This window comes from Taudactylus pleione, unplaced genomic scaffold (genome assembly GCF_031769625.1).
Source record: "Taudactylus pleione unplaced genomic scaffold, aTauple2 ptg000977l, whole genome shotgun sequence".
NCBI lineage: Eukaryota > Metazoa > Chordata > Amphibia > Anura > Myobatrachidae > Taudactylus > Taudactylus pleione.
This window is the reverse complement of record NW_028285378.1, coordinates 4,508,123-4,528,678: the sequence shown is the minus strand read 5'-3', so window position 1 is coordinate 4,528,678 and position 20,556 is coordinate 4,508,123. Positions and strand designations below refer to the sequence as shown.

At 40.0% G+C, this 20,556-nt stretch overlaps 1 pseudogene; it reads right to left on the bottom strand.

Moving 5' to 3' along the window:
• Positions 1-5,005: 5,005 nt before the first annotated feature.
• LOC148454589 (5S ribosomal RNA) lies at positions 5,006-5,124 on the bottom strand (annotated as a pseudogene).
• Between the last annotated feature and the right edge of the window lie 15,432 nt (positions 5,125-20,556).

Below are 20,556 nucleotides of genomic sequence, written 5' to 3'. Positions count from 1 at the left end.
CTAACCTCTGGGAATATTTTCAATCCAGTGTCTATAATGACAGCTTTCATAGTGCAAATGATTAAAAGTATCTACTTTTATTTCTAAAAGTCTTACAGGGGTATTCAATATGGGAGCGAAAACACAGTTTTTGCGTTAATATCGCACTTATGACGTCATTATCGCAGGTTTTAGTTTTACACCGTATTCAATTTCAAAGACTTTTCGCAGGTTTGAAAAGTCTTTGATAAAAAAAGGGGATAACTTTTCACCATTGAATAGGTGTCGAAAAAAAGTACAAAATTGGGGTTTAGGGGTGCAGGCTTAAAAAAAATAACCAGCACCCCTGGGAATGACATTTAAAAAAGTTTTTTAAAAAAATAGGGACACCCCAAAAAATTAATTTAAAAATTGGGGTGAAAAAAAAAGGGAATAAATTGTTTAACAATAGGGAAATAGGTTCAGGGCTATTCTGCAGGTATGCGGCAGGTGTTTTCTAGAATAGATTTATAGTGGCAGGTGCACAATTGCAGAATTTTTAAAAACTTACTTTAGGGACATCAAAATATGCTAGTACCCATTTTCATGTACCCCAAATTTGATGGGACCACTTAAAAAAACGAAAAAAATAACCTAAGTGCTCTTCTGCAACACTTCTTCAATGTCGGGAAAAAATACCTGCTGCGTCTATTTAAATCCCCGACTTTCATTTAAAGGCTAAAACGGGGGTACCCATAGTGATCCCCCATGTTTTTACAACTTTAGGGGGGTCCTACAATTTAAGGAAAAATTCGTAACTTTACGCAAATCCAACTTCGCAGGCTCCCGTTTTCGTTAATTTCATATTGAATATGGGGATAAGCGGGCGCACGCCCGATATTTTAACGAAGGTAAAAGTTCCAATATGAAACGTAAACTTCGACAGCGAAGTTTACGTTTCATATTGAATACCCCTCTTAGTGACAACAGTTGCTATATTTTTCAGAATTGTCACATTCAGACAAGCAGGAGTGGATTTTATGTTTCCAATTGATTCATGCTACACATGTTTCATTTAAATTAGTGTAATTGTAGCTAATAATTCATTATTAGAAGGATTTATTCTTTGTGCTTTTATTGTTTTTATTTTGATGTTTATACTTATTTTTATATATTTTTATTTATTAATTATATTAATATTGATTTTTTTGTGTCCTTGTATATTGTTATTTGAATAAAAACATTTATGTGCAAACCAGACTTTTAGATTGGGACATTACCAAATGGACTAGTGCATTTATATTGTTTTTTTATTTTCTAATTTACATTGTAGGGTGCAGATCCCTCTTTAAGTTCCAGCTGTCCGTTTTTGGTTCTTTGTATATCAATAATTAGATACTGTAATTAGGCGCCATCAGATTTGATCTTTTTGGTTTTAATTACAGCTTCAAGTCTTTTTGAATATGATGCCATAAGCTTGGCACACCTATCTTTGGGCAGTTTCGCCCATTCCTATTTGCAGCACCTCTCAAGCTCCATCAGGTTGGATGGGAAGCGTCATGCACAGCTATTTTCAGATCTCTCCAGAGATGTTCAATTGGATTCAAGTCTGGGCTCTGGCTGGGCCACTCAAGGACATTCACAGAGGTATCCTGAAGCCACTCCTTTGATATCTTGGCTGTGTGCTTAGGGTCAATGTCCTGCTGAAAGATGAACCTTCACCCCAGTCTGTGGTCAAGAGCCCTCTGGAGAAGATTTTCATCCAGGATGTCTCTGTACATTGCTGCATCCATCTTTCCCTCTATTCTGACTAGTCTCTCAGTTCCTGCTGCTAAAAAACATCCCCACAGCATGATGCTGCCACCACCATGCTTCACTGTAGGAATGTATTGGCATGATGATGAGCGGTGCCTGGTTTCCTCCAAACATAATGACTGGTATTCACGCCAAATAGTTCAATCTTTGTCTCTCATGGTCTGAGAGTCTTTCTGGTGCATTTTGGTAAACTCCAGGAGGGCTGCCATGTGCTTTTTACTATGGAGTGGCTTCCGTCTGGCCACTCTACCATACAGGCCTGATTGGTGGATTGCTACAGAGATGGTTGTCCTTTGGAAGGTTCTCCTCTCTCCACAGAGGAATGCTGTAGCTCTGGCAGAGTGGCCATTGGGTTCTTGGTCACCTCCCTGACTAGGGCCCTTCTCCCCCGATCGCTCAGTTTAGACGATCGGCCAACTCTAGGAATAGTCCTGGTGGTTCCGAACTTCTTCCATTTATGGATGATGGAGGCCACTGTGCTCATTGGGACCTTCAAAGCAGCAGATACTTTTCTGTACCCTTTCCCAGATTTGTGCCTCGAGACAATCCTGTCTCGGAGGTCTACAGACAATTACTTGGACTTCATGCTTGGTTTGTGCTGTGACATGCACTGTCAAGTGTGGGACTTTATATAGACTGGTGTATGCCTTTCAAAATCATGTCCAATCAACTGATTTTACCACAGGTGGACTTCAACTAAGCTGTAGGAACATCTAAAGTATGTTCAGTGTTAACAGGATGCACCTGAGCTCAATTTTGAGATCATAGCAAAGGCTGTGAATACTTATGTACATGTGACTTCTTAGTTTTTTTTTATTAAATTTGCAAAAATCTCAAAAAAAAACTTTTTACACGTTGTCATTATGGGGTATTGTGTGTAGAATTTTGAGGACAAAAATGAATTTATTCCATTTTGGAATAAGGCTGTAACATAACAAAATGTGGAAAAAGTGAAGCGTTATGAATACTTTCCGGATGCACTGTGTTCATATACACACACATCCAGGTGGATCATGAGATTAGGTACAAATGAAAAACTGAATTGGAATAGCTTGATCTAATTAATGTATATCAGTATTTGTATTAAATATCGTTGATTGCTATATTGTGCTCTGGATGATCGTGGGATAGGTCTTTTGCCCTTTCCTTTTAAGTGCTATATTGTGTGATGTACAGTATATGTTTCTCTTATTAGTATGGTGACATGTAGTATTTATTTATTCTGTGTGTGTTCCTTCTCCCACCTATAGGTTCTCTTGTACTGAAGCGCAGCCTGTTTACTTCCGTGGAGCGCAGGAATAGGGACCTGTGGAACACATGCTGCTCGAGAACCATGGTTAAGAGCCCTGCGGCGCACGGAAGTGACATGGTTATGCGCAGAGGTGGATTTACACTTCTTGTGGCCCTAAGCAAGGTACTGGTCTGGGGCCCCCCACCCATCCCTACAAGCAAAAATAAATAAATAAAAATTCTACATAAAAGAAAAATATCCTGCAAGGAATAAAGCATTTTTTAAAGAATTTTAATCTGCTGAAAGAACAGGTATTGTGGCGATAAAAGTACCGCCCAAAAAACCTGTGCTGTTCATATGGTATTAGGGTAAAGCAATGCAAAAGTTATTGATTAACACATGTGCTAATACGAGGGTTGTCCAAAAAGTAGTGCCTAAATGCTCATAACTCTGAAATAATATGCAACATTTATTTTAAACTTCGTTAGTTTGTAGTTTAATATGTCTGCTAACTATACCATTTTGTCATTATACAGTATATGTTCCCTGGTATAAATATATGCAGTGTATAGGCACTATTGTCGCTCACTTATGTACTTTCTTTGCCTTAAAACTAGATATATAAAGTGTCTAGTGTGTATGTGCAAATACATCTTAGAATAACATCCCATACAATTGTTAATAGAATATTAGTTATTAAAAAATAGTGATTGTGCAAAAAAATGATAAAAAGAGAATATATATAAAAAACATTTAATTAACATATATATCCAACAGACAATTACAAAAATGCAATAAATTAATAAAGGCAAGGTAGGAATTATAAATATATAGATATAAAATAGTATTTCATAAAAACAGATTAAAAAAAGAGAACTACAAAGAGGTAGATCATGTGCTTATCTTAGTGGGATAGTCAGTCCCAGTTCATGGAGGTAAGAAAAGTATAAGACCCAATGTGATTCGTCAATGATCAGACTTCATCAAGGGGATGTGTCAGTCTCTTGAGGTATCCTGATTTATATACCCCTCTGTTAGGGACAATTTGGCGCTCAATCATGTTAGTGATGTCATTTCCTGTAGTATTTATTTAGCCAATAATGCTAGTAAAGATCAATAATAGCTATCTTTATTGTATATAATGAGTAGCCTGAAAGTTATTCACAGATTTTAAAGGCAGGGGGGGGGGGAATTTATATAACCTCTGTGGTCTATTATGCTAAGATCGGGCATTACTTTCACCCATAAATGCAGTACTTCCGCCCCATTCAATCTTTGGCATCCGGTTTATAGATTGATGTTGTTCCTGCATCACTTCCGCCCGGCGTCCATGGCACGTACTTCCAATCTCACTTCTCCCACAGCAGTTGCCATCTTGCTTCTCCCATTGCAGTTGCCATCTTGATACTCCCATATCTTCACTAGTAAAATCTCCATAATGTTATAATGATAGTCGTCATCTTTATTAATTGCGGTGGCCATCTTGGTACTCCATAGGTTCTGGACTATCCTTTTGCGGCAGCCATCTTGGTATTCCTGCAGATTCATCTACTTCAAAAGAGATTGTTCCTATAAAAGAGGACTCTGTTCTTTTTTCAACTTAAAAACACTAGAGTTCATTTGTCAAAATAGAATTGTGCCCTCTAGAGCAAAGGCAATTACTAGTATGAATATTTATATTAGTTATTTATATAAAAAAATTGATGCTCCTACAAAAATATATGTTGTATCATGTATCACAAATTTACCAAAAATATATAATAATAAAATATATATATATATATATATATATATATATAATAAAAAAATTATGAAAATAATTTCCTTTTTCATGGTTTATATTTTTTGTTTTTAATATCCAATTACAGTCTCTTGTTTTTTGTGCCAAAAGTAAAAATAGGTTCACTAGTATTAGATATATTGTTGTTTAGAATAGATGGAAGTCGATCATCTTCTCATGAGAGTCCCACATAAGGATTTTGTGCAGTGTAGTATATTTATAATCTATAGAACCTGGTCTTCCCAGGAGGTCACCCATCCAAGTACTGACCAAGCCCATACGAACTTAACTTCCAAGATCAGACAAGATTGGGTGTTCTACGGATGGTATGAATGTAGATAGCATGTTTAGACACTGTCTCACCACCAGGTGGTACAATCCTTAGGGGAAACCTTCGGAGTCCTTGGATCCCAGTATCATCCATATTTTTGATTATTTCCAGGATCTCTTGCATTTCCTATTATTGGTTTCTTCAGATGAGTGATATATGTTCACTATAGCTTATCTACATAACCTGGGCTTCCCGGGAGGGTTCCCTTCCAAGTACTGATCAGGCCCATCCAAAAATTCCATGGATGGCATATATGTAGATGCCACGTTGTGAACTACTCTGTAGCCTAATATTGTAGTCCTCAAATAAGTTCTTCAGATGAATGGTGCAATCTTGTAATTGTCATTAAATCCCAAAGGTGTCAATGTTCTCAATTCAAAAATCCAAAACATTTCTCTTTTCGAAAGTTTTTTAGCTAGGTCTCCCCCTTTCTCTCCAAGGGTAACCTATTCTATTGGTTTGAATGTTAGATCTTCGAGATTAGAGTTGTGACATAATAAAAAGTGCTTTGAGACTGCATGTCCTTCCAATTTATTCTTAATGTTTGTTATATGCAGTTTCAATGTTCTCTTTGTTTTTCTGATGTATTTCATACCAAATGTACATTCCAAAAGGTAAATTATTGATGTTGAATTACAAGTCATATGCTGTTTAATTCTATATTCCATTGTATTTTCTGAATTCGTAAATGTTCTTCTTTGTGGGTGTAGGAATTTGCATACATTTCATCTCCCACATTTGTAGCTCCCAATGCATTGTAAGGTGTGATGTTTATTGTTTACATTAGTATCTCTTAACATGCTTGGTCTATTGTATCTTTTATACTTCTTGCTTTCTAAACACTACTGATGGTCTTGGAGGAATTATATCCTTTAGGATAGGGTCCATCTGTAATATGTACCAGTGTTTAGTCAAAGTTTTTTTGATAAGATTTTCCTGGTTGTTATATGTGGTGAAGGGAGGCATGTCTTTATTAGTGGTATTTTTCTCTTTGTATGTTAATAATTCAGGTCTATCCATTTGTGTGGTCCTTGTTGCTGCTTCTGAAAGTAATTTTTCTGGGTATCCTTTTTCCTGGAATCTGTCTGTGTATAGCTTTATTTGGTCTTCTGCTGTTGTTGCTTCACTACAATTCTGTTTGATTCTAAGGAATTGTGAGCGTGGGATGTTACTTTGCCATTTTTATGTCCGCTTTTATAGTGTAAGTAGCTATTTGTATCAACTTTCTTTATGAACTTTTTATTAATGATTTTGTCCCCTTGATGTGTAAGGATTAGATCCAAAAATTCAATGGATAGATCATTGATATTGTAGGTGAATTTTAGGTTCATCCTGTTATTCATGATATAAATCAAAAATCTATCAAAGCATTCTTTCGTCCCATTCCATATAATTAAAATGTCATCAATGCAAAAAATGACATGTTCTTTAAGAGGATTATTATTATATATATGATTCTTTTCCCAGTTCCCCATAAAAAGATTGGCAAAACTGGCTGCAAAGGTCGTCCCCATTGCTGTACCACAAATTTGTTTATAAAATTGGATTAAAAAATTGAAATAATTGTGGGTCAAGATAAAAATAATCAAATCACATGTAAAATCCTTATGTGTTGTGTTTATCGTAATATCTGCTCCTAGAAAATATCTGTATGCCTCAACTCCTTTATTATGCTCAATGCATGTATACAATGATTGTACGTCTATAGTCACCCACATATATGAATCTTTCCACTCCAAAAGGTTCAATCATTTGCAGTATGTTTGTAGTATCCTTTATATATGAATCCAATTGTTTTACATATTTATACAAAAAAATGTCCACATACTCAGATAGATGCGATGTTAACGAGTCTATTCCAGCAATGATAGGTCTACCTGGAGGTTCACATAAAGACTTATCTATCTTTGGAAGAAAATAAAAAATGGGGGTTGTGAGGCTAGTCTGAAATAAATACTGAAATTCATCCTTAGTTAGGGCATCTTTATGTAAGGCTGGTACCAGGATTTTTCTTTAGTTCATCTACATATTCTTCTAATGGGTCTTTGGTGAGTTTCACATATGAGACTTCATCATCCAGAAGTCTGTTAGCTTCTTTCAAGTAGTATATTCTGTCCATTATGATTAGACCCCCCCCTTTGTCAGCTTCTTTTATAACTATTTCTGTGTTTTGTTGTAGATTCCTTAATGCTTCCTTTTCCTTATTTTTCAAGTTGTACATGTGTGTTGGTGGAATATCCATGTCACATAGATCTTTTTTAGCTAGTTCATAGAACATGCTAAGATAACTTCCTTTTGATTCGATTGGGATGACAACTATCATTATAACATTATGGAGATTTTACTAGTGAGGATATGGGAGTACCAAGATGGCGACTGCAATGGGAGAAGCAAGATGGCGACTGCTCTGGGAGAAGTGAGATCGGAAGTATGTGCCATGGACGCCAGGTGAAAGTGATGGAGGAACAACAACACGCTGGAAACAACACGGGAGAACTGGACGGATACAGCCAGTGTGCACGTGTGGGAGCGGATGTGATGGGCCGCATGACGCTCACACGGGAGTGATCTATAAACTGGATGCCAAAGATTGAATGGGGCGGAAGGACTGCATTTATGGGCGGAAGTAATGCCCGATCTTAGCATAATAGGCCACGGAGGTGATATAAATCCCCCCCACCTTTAAAGTCTGTGAACAACTTTCAGGCTACTCATTATATACAATAAAGATAGCTATTATTGATCTTTACTAGCATTATTGGTTAAATAAATACTACAGGAAATGACATCACTAACATGATTGAGTGCCAAATTGTCCCTAACAGAGGGGTATATAAATCAGGATACTTCATGAGACTGACACATTCCCTTGATGAAGTCTGATCATTGACGAAACACATTGGGTCTTATACTTTTCTTACCTCCATGAACTGGGACTGACAATCCCACTAAGATAAGCACATGATCTACCTCTTTGTGGTTCTCTCTTTTTTATCTGTTTTTATGAAATACTATTTTTTATCTATATATTTATAATTCCTACCTTGCCTTTATTCATTTATTGCATTTTTGTAATTGTCTGTTGGATATATATGTTAATTAAATGTTTTTTATATATATATTACCTTTTCATATTTTTTTGCACAATCACTATTTTTTAATAACTAATATTCTATTAACAATTGTATGGGATGTTATTCCAAGATTTATTTGCACATACGCACTAGACACTTTATACCATTTTGTCATTATATATGTTCCCTGTTATAAATATATGCAGTGTATAGGCACTATTGTCAATCAGTTATTCACTTTCTTTGCCTTATGTTTTTAACGTGGTAATTAGCCATTATCCCCTTATTGTGGTTGAAGCAGACACTTATAACCAAATAAGTAAGTGCAACACACTAACTTATATAAGTATATAAGAATAAGAAGGAGGCTTTCCATAACCAGTTGTCGAGCACATTCACAATACACATATATCTAGTTTTGTTTAGGTAGTCCAAGAAATACCATGGAATCCAAGATGAAACAAAGAGCCTTCATTGAATTTCTGGAAAAAGAAGGCTGCAGTGCTGCAGAAATCCACAGAAGACTGAAAAAAGTCTATGGTGAGCATACACTTGACTATAGCAATGTCAGAAGGTGGATGAAGCGTTTTCAATCGGGATAATCATCCTTGTGCCACAAACCTCGTGATGGCAGATCATCAACTGCAGTGACAGCAGAGAACCGACACAAAGTCGCTGCCATGATTCAGAAAGAATGTAGCCATGGCACTGTAGAATCACTAATCAATGATTTGGGATATCATAAAGTGTGTGCTAAATGGGTTCCAATGCAATTAACCAGGGATCATAAGGCCCAGAGGGTGGAAGTGTGCAATGACCTTTTGACCAACTCTGAAGCCAACCCTGAGATGTTTTGGAAAATGTAATTACAGGAGATGAGACCTGGGTATTCCTTTATGTCCCAGGAACAAAGGCTGAATCAAAGCAATGGAAACACCCAAGTTCACCTAGGCCAAAAAAGTTTAAATCACAGCGATCCGTAAAAAAAGTCATGGCCACATTCTTATGGGATTGCCGAGGTGTTATTCTCATCGATTACTTGGAACCAAACCAATCAAACAACAGTGATCAATACATTTTAACACTTAAGAAGCTGAAAGAAGCCATCCGCAAAAAAAAGGTCAACAATTCCACTGTCAAATGTCATCTTACACCATGACAATGCCAGACCTCACACTTCGATGGCAACATCTGCGGCCATTGCCAAAATGGGGTGGGCAATAATGCCACATCCACTATACAGTCCTGATTTGGTCCCTTCTGACTTTCATCTGTTTGGCCCTCTCAGATACTGTCTCCGGGGTCAACATTTTGAAGACATAGAGGTTGTTAAAAACGCCATACGTTTCTGGGTCAAACAACAACCATTGGAATTTTTCCAAAGTGGATTCTAAGGCTTGGATTGAGAGGTGGAGAAAATGTTTGAGAGCAGAAGGTGAATTTTTTGAGTAGAGTCATTCTGTTACTAAGACTTCAAAGTATTTTACTGCAAATTTTCAAATCTGTATCTATAATAAAATTTGAGTTGTGAGCACTTAGGCATTACTTTTTGAATGACCCTCGTATAAATGGATTTGTGCCTTTAAGATTATTTGCTGTTTTCCTTTCATAAGAAGAAATTCAGATACTTTCTCTTGCTATACTGGCTTGCAGGAAATTCTGGCTTACAAGATAAGGGAAGAAAAGTTATTCTTACAATAGAAACCGTTACTTCAGTAGGAAAAAGAGGAACACAACGACAAGCCATAAATATACGTGGCTACGAGCTAAAACCGCTTCTCCATATAAGTCAAGCTAATTAATTAACTAATATGTACGCCTTTAGTGAAAGAATTGATTGGATGTTACCTTGCTTCAAGAAATATGTTTAATTGGTTGTTTGCAAAATGTACACCTTCAATTTTGGGGTATTAATAAAGGTGACCAGGAAGTGTCATAACACTTCTTGAGCTGATTTGAACTTTACTGATTGTGAAGTCCATTTCTCTCGTCGACTGACTGATAGAAGTCTTCAAGGCAGAATTTCCTAAGCTTGGCAACTTAACAATACCCTCACATTCTTCTGGGGGCTCATGCGTCCAGGATACAGCTCCTCCACGGGCACTGATCAGACACCACTCTGAATCTTGGGAACAAGCAGACTACCCTGGGGTGAGTATTCAGTCAATGCATATATTTATGCTGCTGTCTGCTCTAAATCTGCTCTTCTTAAGTAGTAATTGTGGGATCAGTGAGTGTGAGGTAATTTATTTCTTGAACCCTAGCAAATTCTGCCTTCTATAGAAGTACAAGTTGTTGTCAGCAGAGTGTGTATGATGAGAGGTGTGTGTTTGTACAGTACATGTACAGAACTGAGATGTATATAAATGAATGTCTTTAAAAGTACAGTCAAAGACTGCAGTTCCCATCTGCCAATAAAGGCTTGTCCTGTCTTTTGGAAACTGTGGCCCCTAGGCTGACTGTTCATTGACTTCATAGCTCTCAGCTTTTGCTTGAAGTGACACGGAGTGCCTTACTCATGAGGGAAGTGGGTAAGCATGAGAGAACTGTGCCCCTTGCGTGTTTAGATGCGCCTGCAGTTCTTGGTGTCTGACCCCTAGCGGCTGCCCAAGTCAGGTGTTTGTCTAATCATTTGTATATGCTACCAGGACACTTCCAATACCGTGCAATCAGGATATAGACATAGGGCTGATAGTCAGCATAGCGGGAGTGGCCATCATAATAACACTAATTTACTTATTGGGAATGTGGCAGACACTCAGCAACATACCACCCTGTAATTATTAGGACCCAGCCACACCCACACAACACTCTAAGCATCAGGAGAGAATTTGGCCATGACAGAAACTCCTATGGTTATAGAAATCATGTGTGTAACAGTACTTGCAGTAACAGTGGTGTTGTACTGCTGGTGGGGACTAAGGATAGGAATTTTGGGTATAATTATAAGAGTTTTACATGACCCAAACAGCACGCTCAAGTTGAAGTGTAAGGACTGTACAGGGGTCCTATTATTACAAAACAGTAGGACATCCTTACACCCAAAACTGACTGGAATATTAGCCAAAGAAACCCCAGTAGGGCTATACTGTGAAGACGGATTCACAAGGGCAAGAGTAGGTGTCTGTATAATAATTGTCACACACGTGACTGACACAGAGTGTTTACAGGGGAGGGTGGGTGAAGACTGGAAGCAGTTAATATCTACACTGCCCAGATATTTAGCAAGCAAATAAGTGCCAGTGGTCTGCCCTAACATATCCATAAAAGACCCTCAAAGGCCACATGTTACCAAGCTTTGGCAGCTGCTTTGCCAATTACCGAGAGCACCAAGGGTGCTGCACAACACAGAACGCCCTTTACATTACATTGTGTAAACTGCACAGGAACGCTGGTGTTATAGACCACTAGGTGGTGCCCACTTCCAGAATTATCAGCTGTACTTCCTAAAGATACCACCAAAGGAATCTTCATTGAAAAAAAAGATTGTAAGCTTGAGAAAGCCTTTATCATAATAGTGGGAACACATACTAGGAATCTGTCATACTTACAGACGTCAGGGCCAAGATTGGCAGCTAATTTGTAGGAAGATTCCTAGGAATGTTTGTTCAGAATCTGCACCTTTAGTCTGTCCCAGGGTAAGAATACTAGATCCAAGTAGAGAGTTTGACGCAAAGATTTTATAAATTTTAAAGAGGGACCCCTGTGGAGTAAATTAATTAAGGAACCTTCAAGACATCTCTAGTATTGACTAGGAGCTGGCAACCCAAGCTGCAACGCAGTTATCAGGGCTCAAGGCAGTAAAGGTATGGCAGAATTAGAACCACAAAGTCCTGTGGAGCTAGTCTGAGATATGGAAGGAAGAAATGCACTTAAAGATATACTCCAGAAAGCTGGGATGCCCAAGCATGGATCTTTGGATCCAATAAGGTGGGAAACATTTGCAAGAGAGCAAAAAACTTGGATCAAGCATAAGGGATATAAACATCAGGTGAACTCATGGACAAGGGTAGCGAAGCAGATTCAGAAAGGTGAGGAGGCATTAAATGAAGAAGCGGGAGAATTCTTAGAGGATTGTGGACCTAATCCACCCTCTGCACCACCACCCTCAGCAGGAACACACACACCTCCTGCACCCACAGTGCCTCTTATTAAGTTCAGCAGGATGGAGGGACAATGGCAGCTAGGGCCAGTTGCACCTAAGCCATTGTACCCCACAATTTCAGAAGTAATGGGAACAACTCCCAGGGCAGGTAGGAAATGCACATAATGTGAATTTGGCATACCACCTGCCTACAATATTTGCCCTTATTGTCACAATCCAGTTCCAGAGAGAGGGGAACAGTGTAATCCAGATCCCCATCTTTCAACATCTGGAGTTTCATACAGTACACCAACCACACCCCAAAGTCAGTCCCTCTTTCAAAGAACAATGGGATCAATCCCTTGGAACAGTTTAACAAGTCCTCTAAGGCCTTATGTGGGAAACAGAGTATCCCATAGACATAAAGTCTGTAAGAAAGCTATGAGCGGGTGGGCTACTGAGCAATGCGACTGCTCATATTGTAGAGAACCAGAATCTTATTTTGTGCAAGACACAGAACCACCACCATATCCAAGAGAATCAGCAGGGATTTTTCCAGTGACGGTTCAGAGGGTCCTTGAACCAGACCTTGCCCACCAAGGACAGAACATAGTAGTAAGAACACAGGTCCAATACAAGCCCTGGACTTCCAGGGAACTGGATGATATTGTTTCTAAAGCTCCAGACCCTAGAAAGAACCCCATGGCTTACCACATGTTTATGGACAGATTAGTATCTGTGTGGGGAACTGTATGAGTGGATCTGGAGGAAATCTGCAGAATGACTATAGGGAGAGGTAGCTTGGAAGAGATACTGGCTCTGACAGCTAATGCCCCTGTAGTAGACCCTCCTGGACAAGGGGACAGACAGAACCCAGAATCAGGACCACTCTTTGTTACTAGAGCAAAAGTGTGGTGTGAAACACAGGAGCAACGTATGCCTGCGGTGCCAGAAGCAAGGCAAAGAGTAGGACAATCAGTTAAGGAATATTATGATCAAACCCATCAATAACTCCTAGACAGGGGGTTTGAGGATGACAATGAGATGCACCAGTGGATTCTCAGAACCTCTTTTTTAGGGGGACTGTTAGAGAAGCTCAGAGTAGAGCTATACCAGAAAAGACAGGTACCATGACACTGTCAGCAGTACTTGAGGTTTTGAGAGCAATTGAGGATCAATATGAAGAAAAGAAGAGAAAAGCTAAAAATCAACCACAGAGGGTTACAGACCCTGTACCACGTGGTACAGGAAGGGGGTTACAGACCCAAAAATCAGCCTAGGGCAAACAAAAAGGTTAGCCCAGAAGAGATGAAAAAGAAAGGATTATGTTTCTTTTGTCAAAAAGCAGGACACATGAAAAGGGATTGTCAGAAGTATAAATAATGGCTAGAGAATACGCCAACCGAATCAGACAATGCCCAGGTGTATACTGCATAGGAAAAAGGCCATCCAGTGTCATGCCCTCAATTGGATACCATTAATACCCCTTGCCCAAAAGCAGTGGTAACCTTAACACTGCCAGAAGGGGAGCAAATTCAATGTATCATAGATACTGGAGCCTCTAGAACTATCTTGAGGGCAACTGATGTCCCTAAGGGGTATTTAACAAATCAAACCATCCCAGGTACAGGACTTACAGGACATAGCATACTTTGCACATTAGCAAATCAGTAAAGGTATCAGTAGAATCAGAGGAAATGAAGGTACCAGTGGAGTTCCTGACCTCCACATACTGTCCAGTTAATCTGCTTGGTGCAGATATTGTAAGTGTTTTACAGGCCACAATTGAATATAGGGCTGGAAATTTTGTTCTCAAAGGTAAAACCGGCTAAACACTGAAAAACCAGATTGAAGCAGCAAATTTATCTGCTAGAACATGCAACCCCCAAACCCCAATCCATCCCAACATGGTTGTCAGTAATCCCAGGCAAATTATGGTGAAAGGGAAAAACAGATGTGGGATTACTAAAAGTGCAGCCTGCCACGTTGCATCTAAAGGCAGGTACAATCCCTGTCATGATAAAGCAGTATCCCCTCACCAATGAACAAGAACAGGCTATCCAGCAACAGATAGCAGCTTATCTGGCCATGGGGGTAGTAAGGGAATGTAGGTCCCCATGGAATACTCTGTTATTTCTGGTGAAGAAGAAAATAGCGCCCCCTAGTGGCCCCCAAGAATATCGCATGGTTCATGACCTTAGGGAGGTAAACAAAAGATTGGTAGTGGATGCTCCTATTGTCCCTAATTCACATACCTTAATAGATCAGATACCGCCCACAGCCAAATACTTTAAAGTCATAGACCTGGCCAATGATTTCTTCTCGGTACCATTAACACCAGAATGTCAGTTATATCTGGCATTCACCAGCATGGGTAAACAGTATTGCTGGACCAGACTCCCACAGGGAGGGGCCACGTCTCCTTCAGAATTTTCAGAAGCAATGTCTCTAGCAAGGGTGGAGACCTCAGCAACCATCCACTCAATTATTGCAGTATGTAGATGACTTGCTTCTATGTACAGACACAGAAGAAATTTGTCAAACAGTCTCCTTATTGAATTTCCTATGTGAACAGAATTGTAAAGTGTCTAAGAGTGTCTAAGGACAAGCTACAGGTTGCTAATTTGCAAGTTACCTTTTTGGGACATTGCATCTCACAAGGCACTAGACACCTTACACAAGACAGGGTATCTGCAATACAAAAAGTACCCGAACCCACCACTACTCAGCAGCTGAGAGCTTTCTTGGGTTTGATAGAGTACTGTCGTGAATGGATTGCAAATGCAGCGTGGCTAATGCAGCCATTATATGATGCCCTGACAGATTCAACAGATAAAAAGGTTAGTCTCATTGTACAGCAGAAGCAGGCTTTCCAAAATATCAAGACAGTGGTATCCCAGGCACCGGCCTTGGGCTTACCAAGGTATGACAGACCTTTTAAGCTTTTCTGCCATGAGAGGGAGGGGCATGCACAGGGAGTACTAGTGCAGGAACATGGAAGTAAACACAGACCTCTTGCATATTATTCCCTGCAGCTTGATAGCATAATAAAAGGTTCCCCCTCTTGCTTCAGAACTGTAGCAGCAGCTGCACTTCTTAAAGACAAGGCTGCAGATTTAGTTCTGGACCACCACTTAATAGTACAATTCCAACATTCTGTTACAGAATTTCTAAATCAAGCCAGAACTAAACATTTATCTGCAGCAAGACTTACCAAGTATGAGGTGGCACGCTTGAGCCCTACAAACATCACAATCAAGATATGCACAGTGTTAAATCCTGCTACACTGCTCCTAATACAGGATTCAAGAGTGGGGAAGGAAGGGAGTACAAACACATCTGATGATACTTTTGAGACAGATCCAGATGAGTGTAGCACAGGTAAAGATCAAGATACACTCACAAAACAAATTTTTTCCCAACATAATTGTTTGGAATGAAATCTGAAATGCAGGGGCTTGCTAATGATAGTGATGTACCCCTCCACAACCCTGACTGGGAGCTCTTTGTTGATGGCTCGAGGTATTACCACAATGAATCTCCAAAAACAGAGTATGCTGTCACTACCCTGGAAGAGATACTGATTCAGAAACCACTCCCACCTTCCTGTTCTGCACAGGAATCGGAGTTGAGGGCACTCACTGAGGCATGTATAATGGCTGAAAATCAGACATTAAACATATACACTAACTCCAGGTACTCCTGGGGCGTGGCGCTTGATTTCTGCCCCATTTGGAAGAGTAGGGATTTCATGGGAACTGCTGGTAAACCATTAAGCATGCTGCTCTCATTAGGTCATTGTTTGCAGCCTTGCAGCTTCCCACCAGAGTGGTGATAATCAAGGTGCAGGCTCATACAAAGGAAAAAACAGGGGTAACGCCAAAGCTTATGCTGCAGCTAAGCAAGCAGCCCTGATAGAAGTACCAGCCCTATATGGTAGATAGTACAAAATGAGAAACAGATATACAGACCCTGATGCAGTTTCAGGAACAAGCACTGACAGGTGAAAGAAAAGGCTGGGAAAAAGAGGGAGCCACCTGTGAGAAGTTATAGAGGAAAGGAGACAGGTGGTGCCTCCCCAGGGCCTCATATCCCTATGGCTCAGCTGGCCCATAGTCCAGTGCATAACTCAAAGGAGTCTATGTCAAATACAGTCTCCCAGCACTGGTTAGCACCAGGCTTTAATGCAGCAGCTACCGCTTATGTGGCTGCGTGCTTGGTGTGTGCAAAACACAATCCAGGACAGACAGTTAAGACACCACAGAAACATACACCCAGGCCATTGATCCCATTTCAGACACTGCAGATTGACTACATCCAGTTACCCAGGGTGGGAACATATGAATATGCCCTCGTTTGTACAGATTTATTCAGTAATTGGCTGGAAGCCTCCCCAGTTGCTAAGGCTACCGCCAAAACGACAGCTAAGAAGCTGATCAGTGAAGTGATCTGTAGATATGGGATACCAGAAACCATTGAATCAGATAGAGGATCGCACTTCACTGTGGAAGTAATGCAACACATAATGAAAGATATGGGTATAAAGCAAGCAATCCACGCCCCCTACAGACCGCAGGCCAGTGGGCGTATCGAGAGATTAAATGGAACTTTAAAACTAAAGATTCAGAAAATGATAGCTGAAACAGGCAAAACATGGGTTGATTGTCTACCAGTGGCATTGTATTCAGTTAGGACAACGCTAAGAAGCACAAACTGTCGCAATATGAAATATTGTTTCTCAGTGCACCAAAAACAGGGTGTTATTTTCCACAACAGCTTCAGCATGATCATGCAGACTTAACTGAATACGTAGCTGCATTATGTAAGCAGGTAGCTAACACCCATTCTCTAGTTTTCTCCTCCCTTCCAGATCCAGATACAGTTCCAGGTTCACACTCCCTTGAACCAGAATATTGGGTCTATACCAAGAAACACATCAGAAGACCACTGGAACCGAAGTTTGAAGGTCCATTCCAGGTCCTATTAACCACACCTACCTCAGTAAAGCTTGGAGGATGACCTATGTGGATTCATGCTTCTCATTGCAAGAAACTCACAGTCAAGCTGGAACCAGCACAATGAATCCTTTTATCTGGTTGTCAGTGTTTGTAAATGTGATTATGATGAGTACGTGGTCCCAAAGTAAGGGTAATCTCACAGGAGAGTACCATAAAACACTAAATGAGCCTTGGTCCAATTCACTTGTCCAAATGCATTACACAGCAGCACAGCAGCTCAATATAACAAATTGATGGATATGCACACATTCACCTCTTTATTCAAAGACCATGAATTGGGTGGCAGTGCCCTTGACACTGGAAGAAGTTATACATGCCAACTTCTTTTCCTTACTGCCAATCACAAAGGCAAAACACATTACTAGGCCTGTACCCTTACTGACTGGTTTGCTAGGCAGGAATATAAGCTTTTGTTTTTCAGTGCCCCTTACCACCTATATGCAAGAGATGCATGGATGGAATCATCAGATAAAATTGGTGGATGGATCTATAGTGAAGCCAAAAAGAAGGTCGCTTGGCCAGGTTAAGTGTAAGGAGGCCATGTTCAAGTTTAAGGACCTAGCTGAAAGATTTAGGCACTCCACTCATCATGACTTGCCCTATGCAGATAAACCCCCCTGGCAATAGATGGCTTTGACGAAAAAAGGTATACCAACTATAGGAGCATTGGTGCAGGGCAAGATACCTGAGTATTGGAATACATCCACCTGTAAGGGGAGTCCCACCAGACTGACCCCAAATATGACGATGATGAAATCTTTCCTCTATTTCCTCACTCAAACAATGGTGGGACATGCCCCTTGTACTCTCCCTGACAATATATATTATTTTTGTGGAAGATATGCATATAAATGGTTACCATATGGATGTTTTAGAAATTGTACACTGTGTTATCTATTACCTCATACTTATTATGTAGAACAGATACACCCCACCCACTTGAAGCAATGGGATTTTAATGAACATTCAGTTATAAGGAGGGAAGTCCAGACAGCTAGAAAGGCTAGTCAAGACTTAATCACATTACCATGGATAAATAGGTGCTGTATCAAAAAGGCATTCTATTATATCTTGGATCTAGCTAACCTCATTGATAACATAACCAATTTATATGATGATAATTTCAGATTTTTGTTTAGAGAACTCCAAATGATAACGAAGGAATTATTAGCACATAGATTGGTATTAGAATACCTGACAGCCTGAGAAGGAGGAATGTGCATGATAGTGAAAGAGGCTTGCTGCAATTACATAAATCAGACTTATGAAATTGAAGAAGCCATTGAGCAGCATCTGGACAAGGTTCAGGAGCTAAAGAAACAGTTTGCCAAAGACCGCACGGAGGAGCCATGGTTTGGTACATCATGGTTCTCATGGCTAAACCCAGCTAATTGGTTCAAAAGGAATAGGCGGTTGGTTCATGGGAATAGTTGAACTTATAGGAAAATTACTCCTGGCAGGCATTGTTCTGTACGCCACGTATAGAATTACTAATTTCCTATTTGTAAAAAGAAACCTGTAATAGTAGCTTTAATAGCCGTGGAACAGGTGCCCTTGCATGCCATGGTGACTTGGTGTCCTAAATGTAGGAAAAAGAACCCAATCATAGCAAGGAACAGTTGTGTTTATTGTAGTCATTGTCTGTATGGCTAAATAACTTAACACAGTTATAGTAATTAGAACCCCTCTCTAGCTAGACTTGTGATAGGGGGCATTGAATGATAGGTTTTAATCTACCTACATGCAGTCCCTAAGATTGTCATATATGGTAAAGTAGGTACCGTCAAACGATATATTGCGATCATATCACAAGTATAGGGACAAATGTTAAATAATAAAAAGAGTGGAATATAGGGTAAAGCAATGCAAAATTTATTGATTAACACATGTGCTAATATAAATGGATTTGTGCCTTTGAGATTATTTGCTGTTTTCCTTTCATAAGAAGAAATTCAGATACCTTCCCTTGCTACACTGGCTTACAGGAAATTCTGGCTTACAAGATAGGGGAAGAAAAGTTATTCTTACAATAGAAACCGTTACTTCAGTAGGAAAAAGAGGAACACAACGACAAGCCATAAATCTACCTTGATACGAGCTAAAACCGCTTCTCCATATAAGTCAAGCTAATTAATTAACTAATATGTACGCCTTTAGGGCAAGAATTGATTAGATGTTACCTTGCTTCAGGAAATATGTTTAATTGGTTGTTTGCAAAATGTACACCTTCAATTTTGGGGTATTAATAAAGGTGACCAGGAAGTAACATAACACTTCTTGAGCTGATTTGAACTTTACTGATTGTTAAGTCCATTTCTCTCGTCGACCGACTGATAGAAGTCTTCAAGGCAGAATTTCCTAAGCTTGGCAACTGAACAATACCCTGACAATGGGGAAGCTTTACTGGTGAAAACTGGCATAATTTACTGCCATCAGGTTTATCACCAGTGACAGCAGTATTATAAAGAAGAAAAAGAATTTAAAAACAGAAGATTGTGCTGACCTGGCATCCTCAGGTTTCTCCTCGCCACTTCTGATCATCGACCAGCAGGCCCCCATCGCCTTCAGTAGAAAAGGAGGAGGAAGGTAAGGGGTGAAGGAGGGACAAGTGAAAGAAGAAAGGTGCGGAATAAGGAGCAGGGTAAGAGGAACAGTGGCGGGTCGTGGGGGTACAGGAAAAGATGGGTGATGGTGGATAAATAATAGAATTAGGTGGGGGGACAGAATTAAAAGAAGTAATGGAAGACACAGGTAAAGGAATGAGAAAAAACAAAGACCAGATACACAGGCACAAACAAAGATGTTACAGAGACACGCTGTGGCCTGGGGAGACTATGAAACATGCACACCATGATGGGGGGGTGGGACATGGATACATAAACACATGTGACTGGGGGGTGACATGAAAAAATACACACTGGTGACTGACAGGGGGAGGGGGGTTGGACATTTAGCCATACACACCGGTGACTAGGGAGAGGGGGACATGGAGACATACACATTGGTGACTGGGCTGGAGAAGTACATGGAAACATACACACTGCTGCTGGGGGGAGGGGGACATGGAGACATACACACTGCTGGAGGGGGGAGGGGGACATGGAGACATGCACACTGCTACTGGGGGGAGAGGGACATGGAGACATACACACTGCTGGTAAGGGGAGGGAGGCATGGAGACATACACACTGCTGGTGATGGGAGGGAGGCATGGAGACATACCCACTGCTGGTGATGGGAGGGAGGCATGGAGACATACCCACTG